Source organism: Acanthochromis polyacanthus, chromosome 19 (assembly GCF_021347895.1).
Source record: "Acanthochromis polyacanthus isolate Apoly-LR-REF ecotype Palm Island chromosome 19, KAUST_Apoly_ChrSc, whole genome shotgun sequence".
Lineage (NCBI taxonomy): Eukaryota > Metazoa > Chordata > Actinopteri > Pomacentridae > Acanthochromis > Acanthochromis polyacanthus.
This window is the reverse complement of record NC_067131.1, coordinates 30,812,611-30,826,802: the sequence shown is the minus strand read 5'-3', so window position 1 is coordinate 30,826,802 and position 14,192 is coordinate 30,812,611. Positions and strand designations below refer to the sequence as shown.

At 38.0% G+C, this 14,192-nt stretch overlaps 1 long non-coding RNA gene across 2 annotated transcripts; it reads left to right on the top strand.

Moving 5' to 3' along the window:
- Positions 1-10,341: 10,341 nt before the first annotated feature.
- LOC127531087 (uncharacterized) lies at positions 10,342-10,899 on the top strand. Of its 2 annotated transcripts, XR_007937981.1 has the most exons (4): positions 10,342-10,412; positions 10,454-10,493; positions 10,575-10,614; positions 10,792-10,899. It is a non-coding gene; the product is annotated as an uncharacterized LOC127531087 (long non-coding RNA). The 2 variants fall into 2 exon arrangements; XR_007937980.1 differs by having other exon boundaries at positions 10,379-10,493.
- Positions 10,900-14,192: the final 3,293 nt, after the last annotated feature.

Sequence of the window (14,192 nt, the reverse complement as noted above, 5' to 3'; positions counted from 1 at the left end):
TTTGCATCTCATGTTGGTCATTTTGGATTCCTGAATGGTTGAACTCTCTCTGAACCATCTGACCAACATGTGATCAGTTCTTTCTCTGGTTTGTTCTATAGATCTGCTCTCTGGTGCTGCTTCTGTTCTGTGCAGTAATCCATTTCACCTCCTCCCTGGCTGTGTTTTTACTTATTACCAGTTCTTCGTCCACTGCTGTCAGTCTTCTGCTCTGATTAGCAGAGAGGAGCATCAATTGGGAGGATTCTGAAAAGTCACAGCTCCTGGTTGCTTTTATTTGATGATGAGGGAACGTTAGAAGTCCGGCACGACGCCGATATCGCTCCATTTCAAAAGACAGCACTCTGCTTGATTCGCTTCATTCTGCTCCCGTCACACTTCCACTCAGTGTCACTTCATTTTCTGAAGTCCTGCAGCTCCGCGGCAACAGAGAAGCTCAGATGTCTGCTGTCAGCAGGCCATGAATACGAACAGGAGAATTCCTTCATTATTTGGTCAAAAACTGCACTGAATGTAGTCTTTCTCTGGTCATTTTGTGTCACATTTTGGTCATTTTGTGTCACATTTATGCCACATTTTGGTCATTTTGTGTCATATTGTGGTCATTTTGTGTCATATTGTGGTCATTTTGTGTGACATTTTGGTCATTTTGTGTGACATTTTGGCCATTTTGTGTCGCATTTTGGTCATTTTGTGTCGCGTTTTGGTCATTTTGTGTCGCGTTTTGGTCATTTTGTGTCGCGTTTTGGTCATTTTGTGTGACATTTTGGTCATTTTGTGTGACATTTTGGTCATTTTGTGTGACATTTTGGCCATTTTGTGTCGCATTTTGGTCATTTTGTGTCGCATTTTGTCATTTTGTGTCGCATTTTGGTCATTTTGTGTCGCGTTTTGGTCATTTTGTGTGACATTTTGGTCATTTTGTGTGACATTTTGGTCATTTTGTGTCAGATTTTGGTCATTTTGTGTGACATTTTGGTGATATTGTGTCACATTTGGTGATTTTGTGTCACATTTTGGTCATTTTGTGTCACATTTTGGTCATTTTGTGTCGCATTTTGGTCATTTTGTGTGGCATTTTGGTCATTTTGTGTGGCATTTTGGTCATTTTGTGTGACATTTTGGTGATTTTGCATCACATTTGGTCATTTTGTGTGACATTTTGGTCATTTTGCATCACATTTGGTCATTTTGTGTGACATTTTGGTCATTTTGTGTCATATTTTGGTCATTTTGTGTCACATTTTGGTCATTTTGTGTCATATTTTGGTCATTTTGTGTCACATTTTGGTCATTTTGCATCACATTTGGTCATTTTGTGTCATTTTGGTCATTTTATGTGACATTTTGGTGATTTTGCATCACATTTGGTCATTTTGTGTGACATTTTGGTCATTTTGTGTCATATTTTGGTCATTTTGTGTCATATTTTGGTCATTTTGTGTCTCATTTTGGTCATTTTGTGTGTCATTTTGATGATTTTCTGCTGTATTTTGGTCGCTTTGCTTCACATTGTGGTTGTTTTTCATCTTTGTGGTGCTTTTGCGTCACAATTTAGTCGTTTTGCATCACATTTTGGTTGTTTTTTGTACTCGTCTTGTGTCACATGTTAATCATGTTTCATGACATTTGGTCTTTTGTGTCACATTGTGGCTGTACCTCTTTCTGCATTTGTTTTGCATCTCATTTTGGTCATCTAGTACCACATTTTAGATGTTTGGCATCACGTTTTGGATGTTTTATGTCTCTTTGTGTTTCTTTTGTCACATTTTTGGCATTTTGCATCCCAATTTGGTTGTTTCATATTTTTCTGCATTTGTTTTGCATCACATTTTGTTAATTTTGCATCATTTTGTGATTGTTTTATGTTCCATTTGTGATTGGTTTACGTATTTTGCAGCTGTTTTGCGTCACATTTGGTTGTTTTATGTATTTCTGCATTCGTTTTGAATCACATTTTGGATCTTTTATGTCATTTTTGTGGTAATTTTGTGTCACATTGTGGTTGTTTTTCCTTTGTCATTTGTTTTGCATCACATTTAAACATTTTGCATCACATTATGGGTCGTATGCATCACATGTTGGTGGTTTTGTGTGTTTTTGTGTTGTCCTTTGTCATTTTTCGGTCATTTTGTGTCAGAACTTGATTTTTTTACATTCATCTGCATTCATTTGGCATCTCATTTCGGCCATTTGCTTCTTATTTTAGATGTTTAACGTCACATTTTGGTAGTTTTTATGTCTTTTTGTGTTTGTATTTTGTCACACTGTGGTCTTTACGTCTTTCTCCATTTGTTTGCATCTCATTTAGGTAGTTTATGTCTTTCGTGATCGGAAAGAGACATGTAGATTAAGGTGATTTAAATAAAATATCATGATTTTTTGTATGAACAGTAAGACTCTGACTTTCTTTCTTGTTCTGATAAATGGAGTAATTCTGGTCATTTGTTCAGTTTTCCTTCCAAACCTTCCAGAGGGTTTTCTCTTCAGCAGATGAACTCCAGAAATCGTCTCCTCCTGAACATCATATTCTTCATTTATTCCAGCTCAGAGAGAAAAATGAGTCGGTCTGAGAGCAGTGATCCATCACAGTAGCAGCTGTGGTGTTTATCTGGAACCAGCGACGTCCTCCATCGTCTGATCGTTTCAGATATCCTCCAGCTGATGGATGCAGGTTTAATAAACATTCAGAAAAGGACAGAAAGCTGCTCATAGCTGCTGTCAGACTAATTCACTTATTTTAAATTCACTGACAAACCTGCGCTGCCCAAAACAAAACTGTTGTCAGCATTCAGTCTTTTATGATTTTAGCAGCCATTTTGTGATGATTTGGTCCTTTGTGTGTTTTTGTGGTAATTTGGAACTTTTTGTGGTAATTTTGTGTTTTTTTTGTTGCGATTTTTCTGTTAGCGTGCTAGCCTGTAGCCTGCTTGCCTGTTGGCCTGCTAGCCCATTAGCCCTGCTAGCCTGTTAGTCTGTTGGCCTGCTAGCCCATTAGCCTGCTAGCCCATTAGCCTGCTAGCCTGTTAGTCTGTTGGCCTGCTAGCCCATTAGCCTGCTGCCTGTTAGTCTGTTGGCCTGCTAGCCCGCTAGCCATTAGCCTGCCTAGCTGTTAGTCTGTTGGCCCTACTAGCCCGTTAGCCTGCTAGCTCGTTAACCTGCTAGCCACTAGCCTGTTGGCCTGCTAGCCCATTAGCCTGTTAGCTGTTGCCTGCTAGCTCGTTACCTGCAAGCCCGTTAGCCTGCTAGCCTGTTAGCCTGCTAGCCTGTTAGTCTGTTGGCTTGCTAGCCCATTAGCCTGCTAGCCCATTAGCCTGCTAGCGTAGCACTGCTCCAGAAACCATCAGAGCCACTTCAATCATTTGAAACATCTGCATCGATCTGAGAAGAAGAAGCTGAAGAAACCTCCATCTGAATTCATCAGGACCAGAGAAGAAAGAGCAAGAGGAGAGGTGGAGAACATGAAGCTGGAGAGGAAACAGAGGAGAGGAAAAGACCAGAAGAGGAGTGGGAGATGAGCTTGAGAAGACCAAAGCAAGAGATAAGTCTTTATCCTGTGAGGCTTCCATTCCCTCTGGATCAGACCCATTTCTGACTGAATCCAGAGTGTTTTCCCAACAGCTCCTAAACTGCTGCTGCTGCTTCTTCTTCTTTTAAAATAAAGAACCAGATCTCTGCCAGCATAAAGAATCCTCCTCCTGAGTTAAATCATTTAAACTCCCGCTGCGTTCGGACGTCTTCTCATTCTGCCTTTTCTGCCTTTTTTTTCATGGTTTGCAAGTTTTCTCTGGTTTGTGGTGAATTATTTGAATGAATCTTAATTTTCTCCAACATGTGCGCTCTTCCATCTATAAATGCTGATATAACAATAAATTAGGTGTAATAACTGATGTAGAGACGTCATGAACCACAGAATATCAGAAACTGGTGTTCAGACATTCAGACTCTAGAATAGCCAGGGTTTACAAATACAGTGCTAATTTTCACAGATTTTCTAGAAAATTGGCAGCAGAAAATGCAAATTAAAGCCACTTCTGTTGGGCAAACACTAGGAGTTGGTTCGTTGAGTTAATCTGAACCTAAAACCTGCCAGTGGATTTGGAAGACGTGATTTCTTTTTAAAACAGCCCCCAAATTACACAGTATGTGAGCCAGAAATGGCAAAACCAGACAGAATTAGTGGACTTTTAGCTTTCTAATGATCCTTGAATGGAGCCATTCTCTCAGAAAAAACACTGACGTCCAGAAAGTAACCTTAAAATATAAAGATTATATGAATAATAAGGAGGAAACACTTCCAACATGTTATGTTTTGGTAAAAATACCAGATGTGAAACAAGCATCTTTTGAAAAGGTTTAAAAATCATAAATATCCTTTAAAACAAATCACCAAAATGACACCATTTATTAGACTAAGACACCATAAGGACAGAAATAGTTGTCAAACTTCTGATGTTTGTCAAAAAAAGGAGCAAATCTAACCTTTAAACACCCTCTGAAGGTAGAACTCTGATCATAATAAAGTTATTGGAGATGAAGAACCAGATGTTCTGAGGAGGTTCTGGAAGGAACTTTATTTGGTTGGTTGATTTTTTTGTGCTGAATTTGAGTTTTTGTCGCAGTTTCACCTATTCAGTGGTAGTTTTGATAGTTTTTGTGGTGATTTTGGATGTTTCTGCTCACATACCTGAATCTTTCAGGCTAGTTCCGGCCTTTTTTTGTGGTAATTTTGGCCACTTTTGTTGTCATTTTGCATGTTTTGTGTGACAAGTTTGAGTTTTTGGCGTAATTTCACCTGTTTTATGGTAGTTTTGGTCCTTTTCATGGTGAATTTGGCCATTTTGTGGGGATTTTCAGTGTTTTTGCTGGTATATTTGAACATTTCATGGTAATTTTGGCTCTTTTGTAGTAATTTTGGCTATTTTATTGGTACTCTAGAACTTTCTGCAGGAGACGTTTCTTCATGAAAACCTGGAACTCTGTAAATATTCCCAGTCTGAAGGTAGAACTTTGATCACTGATAAAGTTACTGGAGATAACAGGAACCACTTTCTGATTTTCTGCGTCCTATAAACCATTTCTGACCTCAAACCAACTCTCTGATTTTTAAAGAACTCACACATTTATTTGACTAAAACCATGAAGTTGTGAGCAGATTTCTCTGAGTGACATGTTTAAGAAGCTGAACATCACTAATATCAATAATGTGAGTTTAATGAATCAATGAGTGTAATTCTGAGGAATACTTCCCGGCATTGTGGCTCAGAAACCGACCCCTGAGAGTCTATGGGAGAAGAAATGGAGGCAGTTGAGCAGAAATTACAGCTCAGAGCCTCCATCGATCCGGACAGGACCGGACGTGACAAAGGACGAGAGACTCGGCCAGAACAGTCGATCTTTCATCACTCCCACGTGAATCACAGCCCTGTAATAATCACAAAATGACACTGTTTGTGAGGGGACTCCATTCAGGGGAAACGACAGGACCGATACTCCTGCAGTAAAAAACAAAGCAGAGCGGTCGGCCCTTTGTCAGTCTTTCTACAAGCTGAAAGCATTTCATGAAGCTGACTGGTTCCTCTGCAGCTTGTTCAGTCTCTGGACAACAAACACAGGTACAAAAGATGAAAAAGATGAGCTGGAGCAGTGTTCAGTGTCAGGACAGTCCTAAACTCAGCAGATATTACACCCTTACATCCATTTATTATGTTTGTTATGTGTTATGTTTAATGTTGCAGCTTCCAGATCCATTCGTCATCAGCGTCTGGTGTTACTTTAATTAATAGCAAAGTTCTGTCATCCATCAGCATGAGTCCAGTCATTCTGCTGAAAGGAGGAACAAACAAAGTCTTTTCTGACGTAAATTACAACAGAAAAGCATCACAGGTACACTAAACCGCCATGTTCAGGCTTGAAACCACCACAAAAAAAAATGCAAAATCACCACAAAAATAGGTAAAATCACCAGAATGAGACAAAATCACCACAAAAGACTCAAAATCAACACAAAAAGACTCAAAATCACACATAAAAATTCAAATCACCACAAAAAGACACAAAATCACCACAAAAGACTCAAATAAAGACTCAAAATCACCACATAAAATCAAAATCAACACAAAAGACTAAAATCACCACATAAAGACACAAAATCAAAACTCAAATCACATAAGACTCAAAATCACCACAAAAGACACAAAATCACCACAAAAAGACTCAAAATCACCACGGAAAGACTCAAAATCATCAGAACGAGACATAAAATCACCACAAAAGACACAAAATCCACATAAAGACATCATAAAGACTCAAAATCATCACATAAGAACTCAAAATCACACAAAAAGACACAAAATCACCACAAAAAGACTCAAAATCACCACATAAAGACTCAAAATCAACACATAAAGACTCAAAATCACCAGAATGAGACACAAAATCACCACAAAAAGACTCAAAATCATCACATAAGAACTCAAAATCACCACAAAAATCAACACAAAAAGACTCAAAATCACCACATATTCGAAATCACCACAAAAGACACAAAATCACCACAAAAAGACTCAAAATCAACACATAAAGACTCAAAATCACCACATAAAAACTCAAAATCAACACAAAAAGACATAAAATCACCACATAAAGACACAAAATCACCACAAAAAGACTCAAAATCACCACAAAAGACTCAAAATCACCACATAAAGACTCAAAATTACCAGAATGAGACGCAAAATCACCACAAAGACTCAAAATCACGACAAAAATCACCACAAAAAGACTCAAAATCACCACAAAGACTCAAAATCAACACAAAGACACAAAATCACCACAAAGACTCAAATCAACACAGACACAAAATCACCACAAAAGACACAAAATCACCACAAAGACTCAAAATCAACACAGACACAAAATCACACAAAGACACAAAATCACCACAAAGACTCAAAATCAACACAAAGACACAAAATCACCACAAAAGACACAAAATCACATAAAGACTCAAAATCAACACATAAAGACTCAAAATCACCACAAACAGACACAAAATCACCACAAAAAGACTCAAAATCACCACAAAGACTCAAAATCAACACAAAGACACAAAATCACCACAAAGACTCAAAATCAACACAAAGACTCAAAATCACCAACTCAATCACCACATAAAAAGAAAAATCACCACAAAAGACACAAAATCAACAAAGACACAAAATCACCACAAAGACTCAAAATCAACACAGACACAAAATCACCACAAAAAGACACAAAATCACCACATAAAAACTCAAAATCACCACAAAAAGACACTCACCACAAAAAGACTCAAAATCACCACATAAAAACTCAAAATCAACACAAAAAGACACAAAATCACCACATAAAGACTCAAAATCACCACATAAAAACTCAAAATCAACACAAAAAGACACAAAATTAACACAAAAAAAACACAAAATCACCACAGTAAGACTAAAACTCACCAGAATGAGACACAAAATCACCAGAATGAGACACAAAATCACCAGAATGAGACACACAATCGCCAGAATGAGACTCAAAATCACCACAAAAAGACAAAATCTCTGCAAAAAGTTGGAAAATTCCCACAAAAAGACACAAAACCTTCAGAATAAGGGAAAAAAGACATAAGATCACTGCAGGTAAGTCATGAGTTCCTAATAAAAAGATGGTAAATCAGCAGCTGATATCGTTGTATGTTCATAAATCAGCAGTTTCAGTCAGTTACCAGGTTACTGTGATTTAACCATAGACTGTGTATAAAGATGGACGTAGCATCTGGCTCCAAAATTGAAGCCCACCCAGAAGTGTCAAAAACTTGCAATATCACGCCGTCCGCTAGGGTTGGCTCCAAAAAGCTTTTTCTCCATAGACCCCAATTCATGTTTGGAGAAAATAAAATCTGATAGACTGATGTTCTACAGCTCAGGATTTTTCCCCGTTAGTTTTCATGGTCAAAATGAGAGATCAGGTGGCCGATCTTAAAATAAATCAATACTGAATTTTAAATAAATCGTTAAAGTTGGTGGAGCCAGGGGGCGTGGCTATACTTGATTGACAGCTCCATAGACTGGTCCTGCCCCGAGTTGCTCTCTGGTCCAGCCTGTTTGATGACGCTTTTTACGTCACTGGCTCCAAAAAATCCAAAATGGCGACCAGGAAGTAGCAAAATCCGGGCTGAAACCAACGGGTGACGTCACGGTAAGTTCACGCCTGGATTTAATCTGCCGCTGAAACTAACAGTTAAAGTTGGTTTATTCCTAATTTAAAACCATTCTGTAGCATGTTGTCCTGCAAACTGCACCTTCTGCCCTGTATTTCTGTGTTTATCTACGCAGGAGAACAAGTTCAGGGCTGCTGTTATCTGTGGATGCTTCTAGTTTGGAGTCAGGAGGAACAGGAAGGTGAGGAGATGATCACCTGTAGAGTCACAGGTTTCCATCCTCAGAGCTTCCAGACTCGTCGTCATGCTTTATTCATGGAGCTCTGACTATGGTGTGGTGGAGAAAAGGTTGGAACGAGGATGAAATGTCTGTTTTTGATGTCACACCTCGGCCTCCCTCCATGAATATTTCAAAGAGCCTCCTTCTGTTCCGGCCCTCTTTTCGCTTTTTTTGTGGGCTCCTTATACGAGAGCTTCTTTCAGGTTCTCCCTCGTTATTCTGGACATTTCTCCCTTCATTCAGCTCCTGCCTTTTATTCCCTCAAATTCCTTTCATCAAACTGTGATTTCTAAACATTATTGAAGCGTTTCACAATCAGATGGTAAAAATGTAAACAGTAAAACCGGTAAAAATGGTGCAAAAAGACGTGTGAGAAGAAAAAGAACAGATTCACAAGTTTGAACTAAACAGTGGTTTATAGATCGTTTTTTTGTCATGTTTGTGCTGATTTTGTGTTTATTTGTGGTCATTTTGCAATTTTCAGGGGACATTTTGGGCTAATTTTGTTTGTGGTAATTTTAGCGCTTTCTTTGGCAATTTAGTCTGTGTTTGTGGTGATTTTCCAGATTTTTTAGTTATTTTAGTGTCAGTTTTTACCAGATTTTACCAGATCAAATGTGTTTCTGCTTCTAAATGTCCTGGTTCTATCTGCTGGACTGATGAAGTTCTGAGGCTCAGAAATGATGGAAGAAGTCCATTAGAAAGTGATAAATGTGGACCCACCTCTACGGACTTCAAGGACCTGGAACTCTGGAAATATTCAGAAGGTCTGAAGGTAGAACTCTGATCACTGATGGAGTTACTGGAGAATCAGAGGTTCCAGGAATGTTGGATGTTTGGTGAAGTTCCAGGATGTTTGGTGAAGTTCCAGGATGTTTGGTGAAGTTCCAGGATGTTTGGTGAAGTTCTAGGATGTTTGGTGAAGTTACAGGATGTTCAGACCTCCCGTCTCTCAGCTTCCTTTCATCTGGTTTCAGCGACATTAAAAGCTGTTTGCTGTATTTCTGATAGCATTGACTGTAAACTACCTACAGTGGAGCTGTGATGGAGCTGTGATGGAGCTGTGATGGAGTTATGGTGGAGCTGTGATGGAGCTGTGATGGAGCTTTGGTGGAGCTGTGATGGAGCTGTGATGGAGCTGTGATGGAGTTATGGTGGGAGCTGTGATGGAGCTGTGATGGAGTTATGGTGGAGCTGTGATGGAGCTTTGGTGGAGCTGTGATGGAGCTGTGATGGAGCTGTGATGGAGCTTTGGTGGAGCTGTGATGGAGCTGTGATGGAGCTGTGATGGAGCTGTGATGGAGCTGTGATGAGTTATGGTGGAGCGTGATGGAGCTGTGATGGAGCTGTGATGGAGCTGTGATGGAGCTGTGATGGAGTTATGGTGGAGCTGTGATGGAGCTGTGATGGAGTTTATGGGTGGAGCTGTGATGGAGCTGTGATGGACTTTGGTGAGCTGTGATGGAGCTGTGATGGAGCTTTGGTGGAGCTGTGATGGAGCTGTGATGGAGCTTTGGTGGAGCTGTGATGGAGCTCTGATGGAGCTTTGGTGGAGCTGTGATGGAGCTGTGATGGAGGCTATGGTGGAGCTGTGATGGAGCTGTGAAGCCAGAAAATGAACCAACATATTGAGTATCGTGAAATATAGCAGATGTCAAGGTAGTTTTGTCATTTTGGACACATTTGGGTAATTAGACACATCTTGAGTAAATTTGGACTAGTTTTATATCTTGTCTGTCACGTTTTACATTACTTTGAACTAGTTTTAAGTCGTTTTGAACAGATTTAGGTCATTTGACAGGTTTAAGTCATTTTGGACAGATTTAGGTCATTTGGACAGGTTTAAGTCATTTTGGACAGATTTAGGTCAATTTTGGACAGGTTTAAGTCATTTGGACACGATTTAGGTCATTTTGGACAGGTTTAAGTCATTTTGGACAGGTTTAAGTCATTTTGGACCGGTTTTAAGTCATTTTGGACAGGTTTAAGTCATTTTGGACAGATTTAGGTCATTTTGGACAGGTTTAAGTCATTTGGACAGGTTTAAGTCATTTTGGACAGGTTTAAGTCATTTTGGACCGGTTTTAAGTCATTCTTGGACAGGTTTAAGTCATTTTGGACAGATTTAGGTCATTTTGGACAGGTTTAAGTCATTTGGACAGGTTTAAGTCATTTGGACAGGTTTAAGTCATTTTGGACCGGTTTAAGTCATTTTGGACAGGTTAAGTCATTTTGGACAGATTTAGGTCATTTTGGACAGGTTTAAGTCATTTTGACAGATTTAGGTCATTTTGGACAGGTTTAGGTCATTTTTGGACAGGTTTAAGTCATTTTGGACAGATTTAGGTCATTTTGGACAGGTTTAAGTCATTTTGGACAGATTTAGGTCATTTTGGACAGGTTTAAGTCATTTTGGACAGATTTAGGTCATTTTTGGACAGGTTAAGTCATTTTGGAACAGATTTAGGTCATTTGGAACAGGTTTAAGTCATTTTGGACAGTTTAAGTCCATTTTGGAACAGGTTTAGGTCAATTTAGAACATATTCTGTGTCATCTGGACCCATCTTGAGTACATTTGAACAGGTTTTAAGTCATTTTAAGGCCAGTTTTGTGTCCTGTAGACTTATTTGTGTCATTATTTCCACATTTTAAGTCACATTTTCCTTTTTTCTTGTCATTCTAACTGTTCCATGCTGCACATTAGACATTTCTGAGTTCTCTCCTTCATTGTTCTGTTTCCAACGAGCTGCAGGACTTTAGACTGAAAAGGAAAAAAAGAGACAGAAGTTAAAAACACCCAGATACTCTGAAGGTTTAGCCGTCATGTTAGTTATTTTTGCAGCTAAATTTACACCTCAGCGTGAAAGCAGTGGTTTAAAATGAGTTATTTTCGTGTTATATGATAATAACTGACCATAAAGTCAAACAGACTGACCCAGACTTTTCTAAACTTGATGCTGCAACAAACATCTTGTATTCTGTCTTCATTTTCTCTCCTCTACATTAAATCCATCAGAAAACAGAGGAAGTTGCTCCTTTAAATGTATGTTTTTGTCTAAATATCCTGCTTTTGCTATGTGACAAAGGATTTGATCTAATTTCTGACGTTGAAGCTTTAAATCAGAGAATATTTGTTTGTTTTTTCCTCTTTTTTCTTCATAAATTGACTGGAACCTTGAACCAGCGTCTTCAGACCTGGCAGGTGTTAGCTTAGCGCCCAGCTGCAGCTTTTCATCCTCTAACGTCCGGGCAGAAAATCACATTGTTGGTTTCTCAGTGTGCTCTGTTGCCATGGCGACGGCGAGGCATCACCACGGCGACCTTAATCACATCCCCTGTGGAGTAAATGGAAATCCTCTCTGCCTCTTTTCTACCTTCTCTTTTGATCTTTTTCTATCGCTGTCTTCCATTTTCATCCAGCGCTGCTTCAGTCCAGCCTTTTTTTTAACTTGTCGTTTGCCCCTTTTCTTGACCTTTTCAATCCTTTTCCTTATTTTTAGCTCATACCTTCACATCTTATGTTTGCCTCGGCTGCTTGGTGTTTTTCCACCACCTTCTTCTATTTTAATGTAAGTTTTTATGGAATTTAGGGCAGGTTTGGACATAATTAAGTCATTTTGAACTTGTTTTAGGCCATTTGAGCCTCTTTTATGTAATTTGGGACAAGTTTTGTGTCATTTTAATCACCTATTATGTCCTTGGACAAGTTTTGGGTCATTTTGAACACAAACAAGGCATTTTGACTTGCTTTATGTCATTTTGAGCATTGTTTGTATGAATTTTGGACAGGATTTGTGTCATTTTGGATACATTTAGGTCACTTTGAATTAGTTTCAGGTCATTTTGTACTTGTTTTAGTTTTTTAACCTGTTTTATGTAATTTTGTACAGGTTTTGTGTCTTTTTTTTGACACATTGAAGTAATTTTGGACTAGTTTTGTGTAATTTTGAACCGTTTCCTGCCATTTTCGACTTGTTTTTGGTCATTTTAGACACATTCCAGCAATTTAGGACAGGATTTTGTGTCATTTTGGTCACATGTCAGTCATTTTTGACTTGTTTTAGGTCGTTTTGGACTTGTTTACACAATTTTGGTCATGTTTTGTGTCATTTTGGTCGAATTTCAGTAGTTTTTGATGAGTTTTAGGTCATTTTGAGCCTTGTTTATGTAATTTTGGACATACTAATCTTTATCTTTTCACCCCTTTTACCCTCATTTCATATATTTGTCTCCACTGCTTGGTGTTTTTCCACCACTTTTTTCTATTTAAATGTCAGATTATACATGAATAGACCTTTTTTATTTCTAACTGTCTAAAAGAACTGTCAGATTTTCTTCATCACTAACTGAATATTTGGTGACACATTTTTGACATTTCAAAGCTTCAACAATAAACCAGGGCGTGTGAACATTTAAATAATTGTACATTTCTGCAACACTTTCTCAATTATTCTCCAACCATTGAATTAATCGCCACCTGTTTTGATGAGTGATTACTGAAGTAAAGCTTTGGGAACCACTCATGGACATTTTTACCATTTTCTGACATTCTAGAGACCAAACCACTCATTGAGAAGTCGTTAGTCAGAGCCCTTTAATGAACCTTCATTAAGCCAAACTCCATTTAAAGCAGCTTCCAGTTTAATTAATTAATACATTTATCAAAAGCCAGAGTCAGAAGAACAAATTTATAGAGACAGCAACTGAATAAATCAACAAAAAATGAAGCCTTAGAGCTCAGTCATCAACCTTTGATTAACCAATCAATACATTTCAGTAACAAAAAATTCTGTGATTTCAGCTTCTTTAATGTGAATCTTTTCTTGTTTCTTTCCTCCTCCGTGACAGTAAACTGAAGATCTTTGGACAACGCCAGACATTGTTGAGGATAATTTATTAATGACCGGAAAAAAAGTCCAAAATTACACAAAACGTGCCCAAAATGCCTGTAATGTGTCTAAATTGATGTGAAATAAGTCTAAAATTACTTAAAACAAGTTCAAAAAGACATAAATTCTCCCAAAATGACACAAAAACCTGTCCAAAACTAAATGACATAAAACCAGTCAAAAATAACTTGAATGTGTTAAAAATGACACAAACATATCCAAAAATGACTTAAGACAAGTCCAAACCTCAAACAAGTCTAAAATGACACAAAACAAGTCCAAAATGACCTAAATGCACCCAAAATGACCTAAATGTGCCCAAAATGACAAAAAAACTGTCCTAAATTACATAGAAGAGACTCAAAATGACCTAAAAGAAGTTCAAAATGACACAAAACGTGTCCAAAATGCCTGTAATGTGTCTAAATTGATGTGAAATAAGTCTAAAATTACTTAAAACAAGTACAAAATGACATAAATGCTCCCAAAATGACACAAAAACCTGTCCAAAACTAAGTAGAAGAGGCTCAAAGTGGCATAAAACAAATAAAAATAACTTGAAAATGTTAAAAATGACACCAAATATATCCAAAATGACTTAAGACAAGTCCAAAATATCCTCAAACAAGTCCAAAATGACACAAAACAAGTCCAAAATGAGCTAAATGCGCCCAAAATGACAAAAATGTCCTAAATTACATAGAAGAGACTCAAAATGACCTAAAACAAGTTCAAAACTTATCCAAAATGTCCAAAATGACCTAAATATGTCCTAAATTACATAAAACAAGTCAAAAATGACCTAAATGTGTCCAAAATTACTTAAATCTG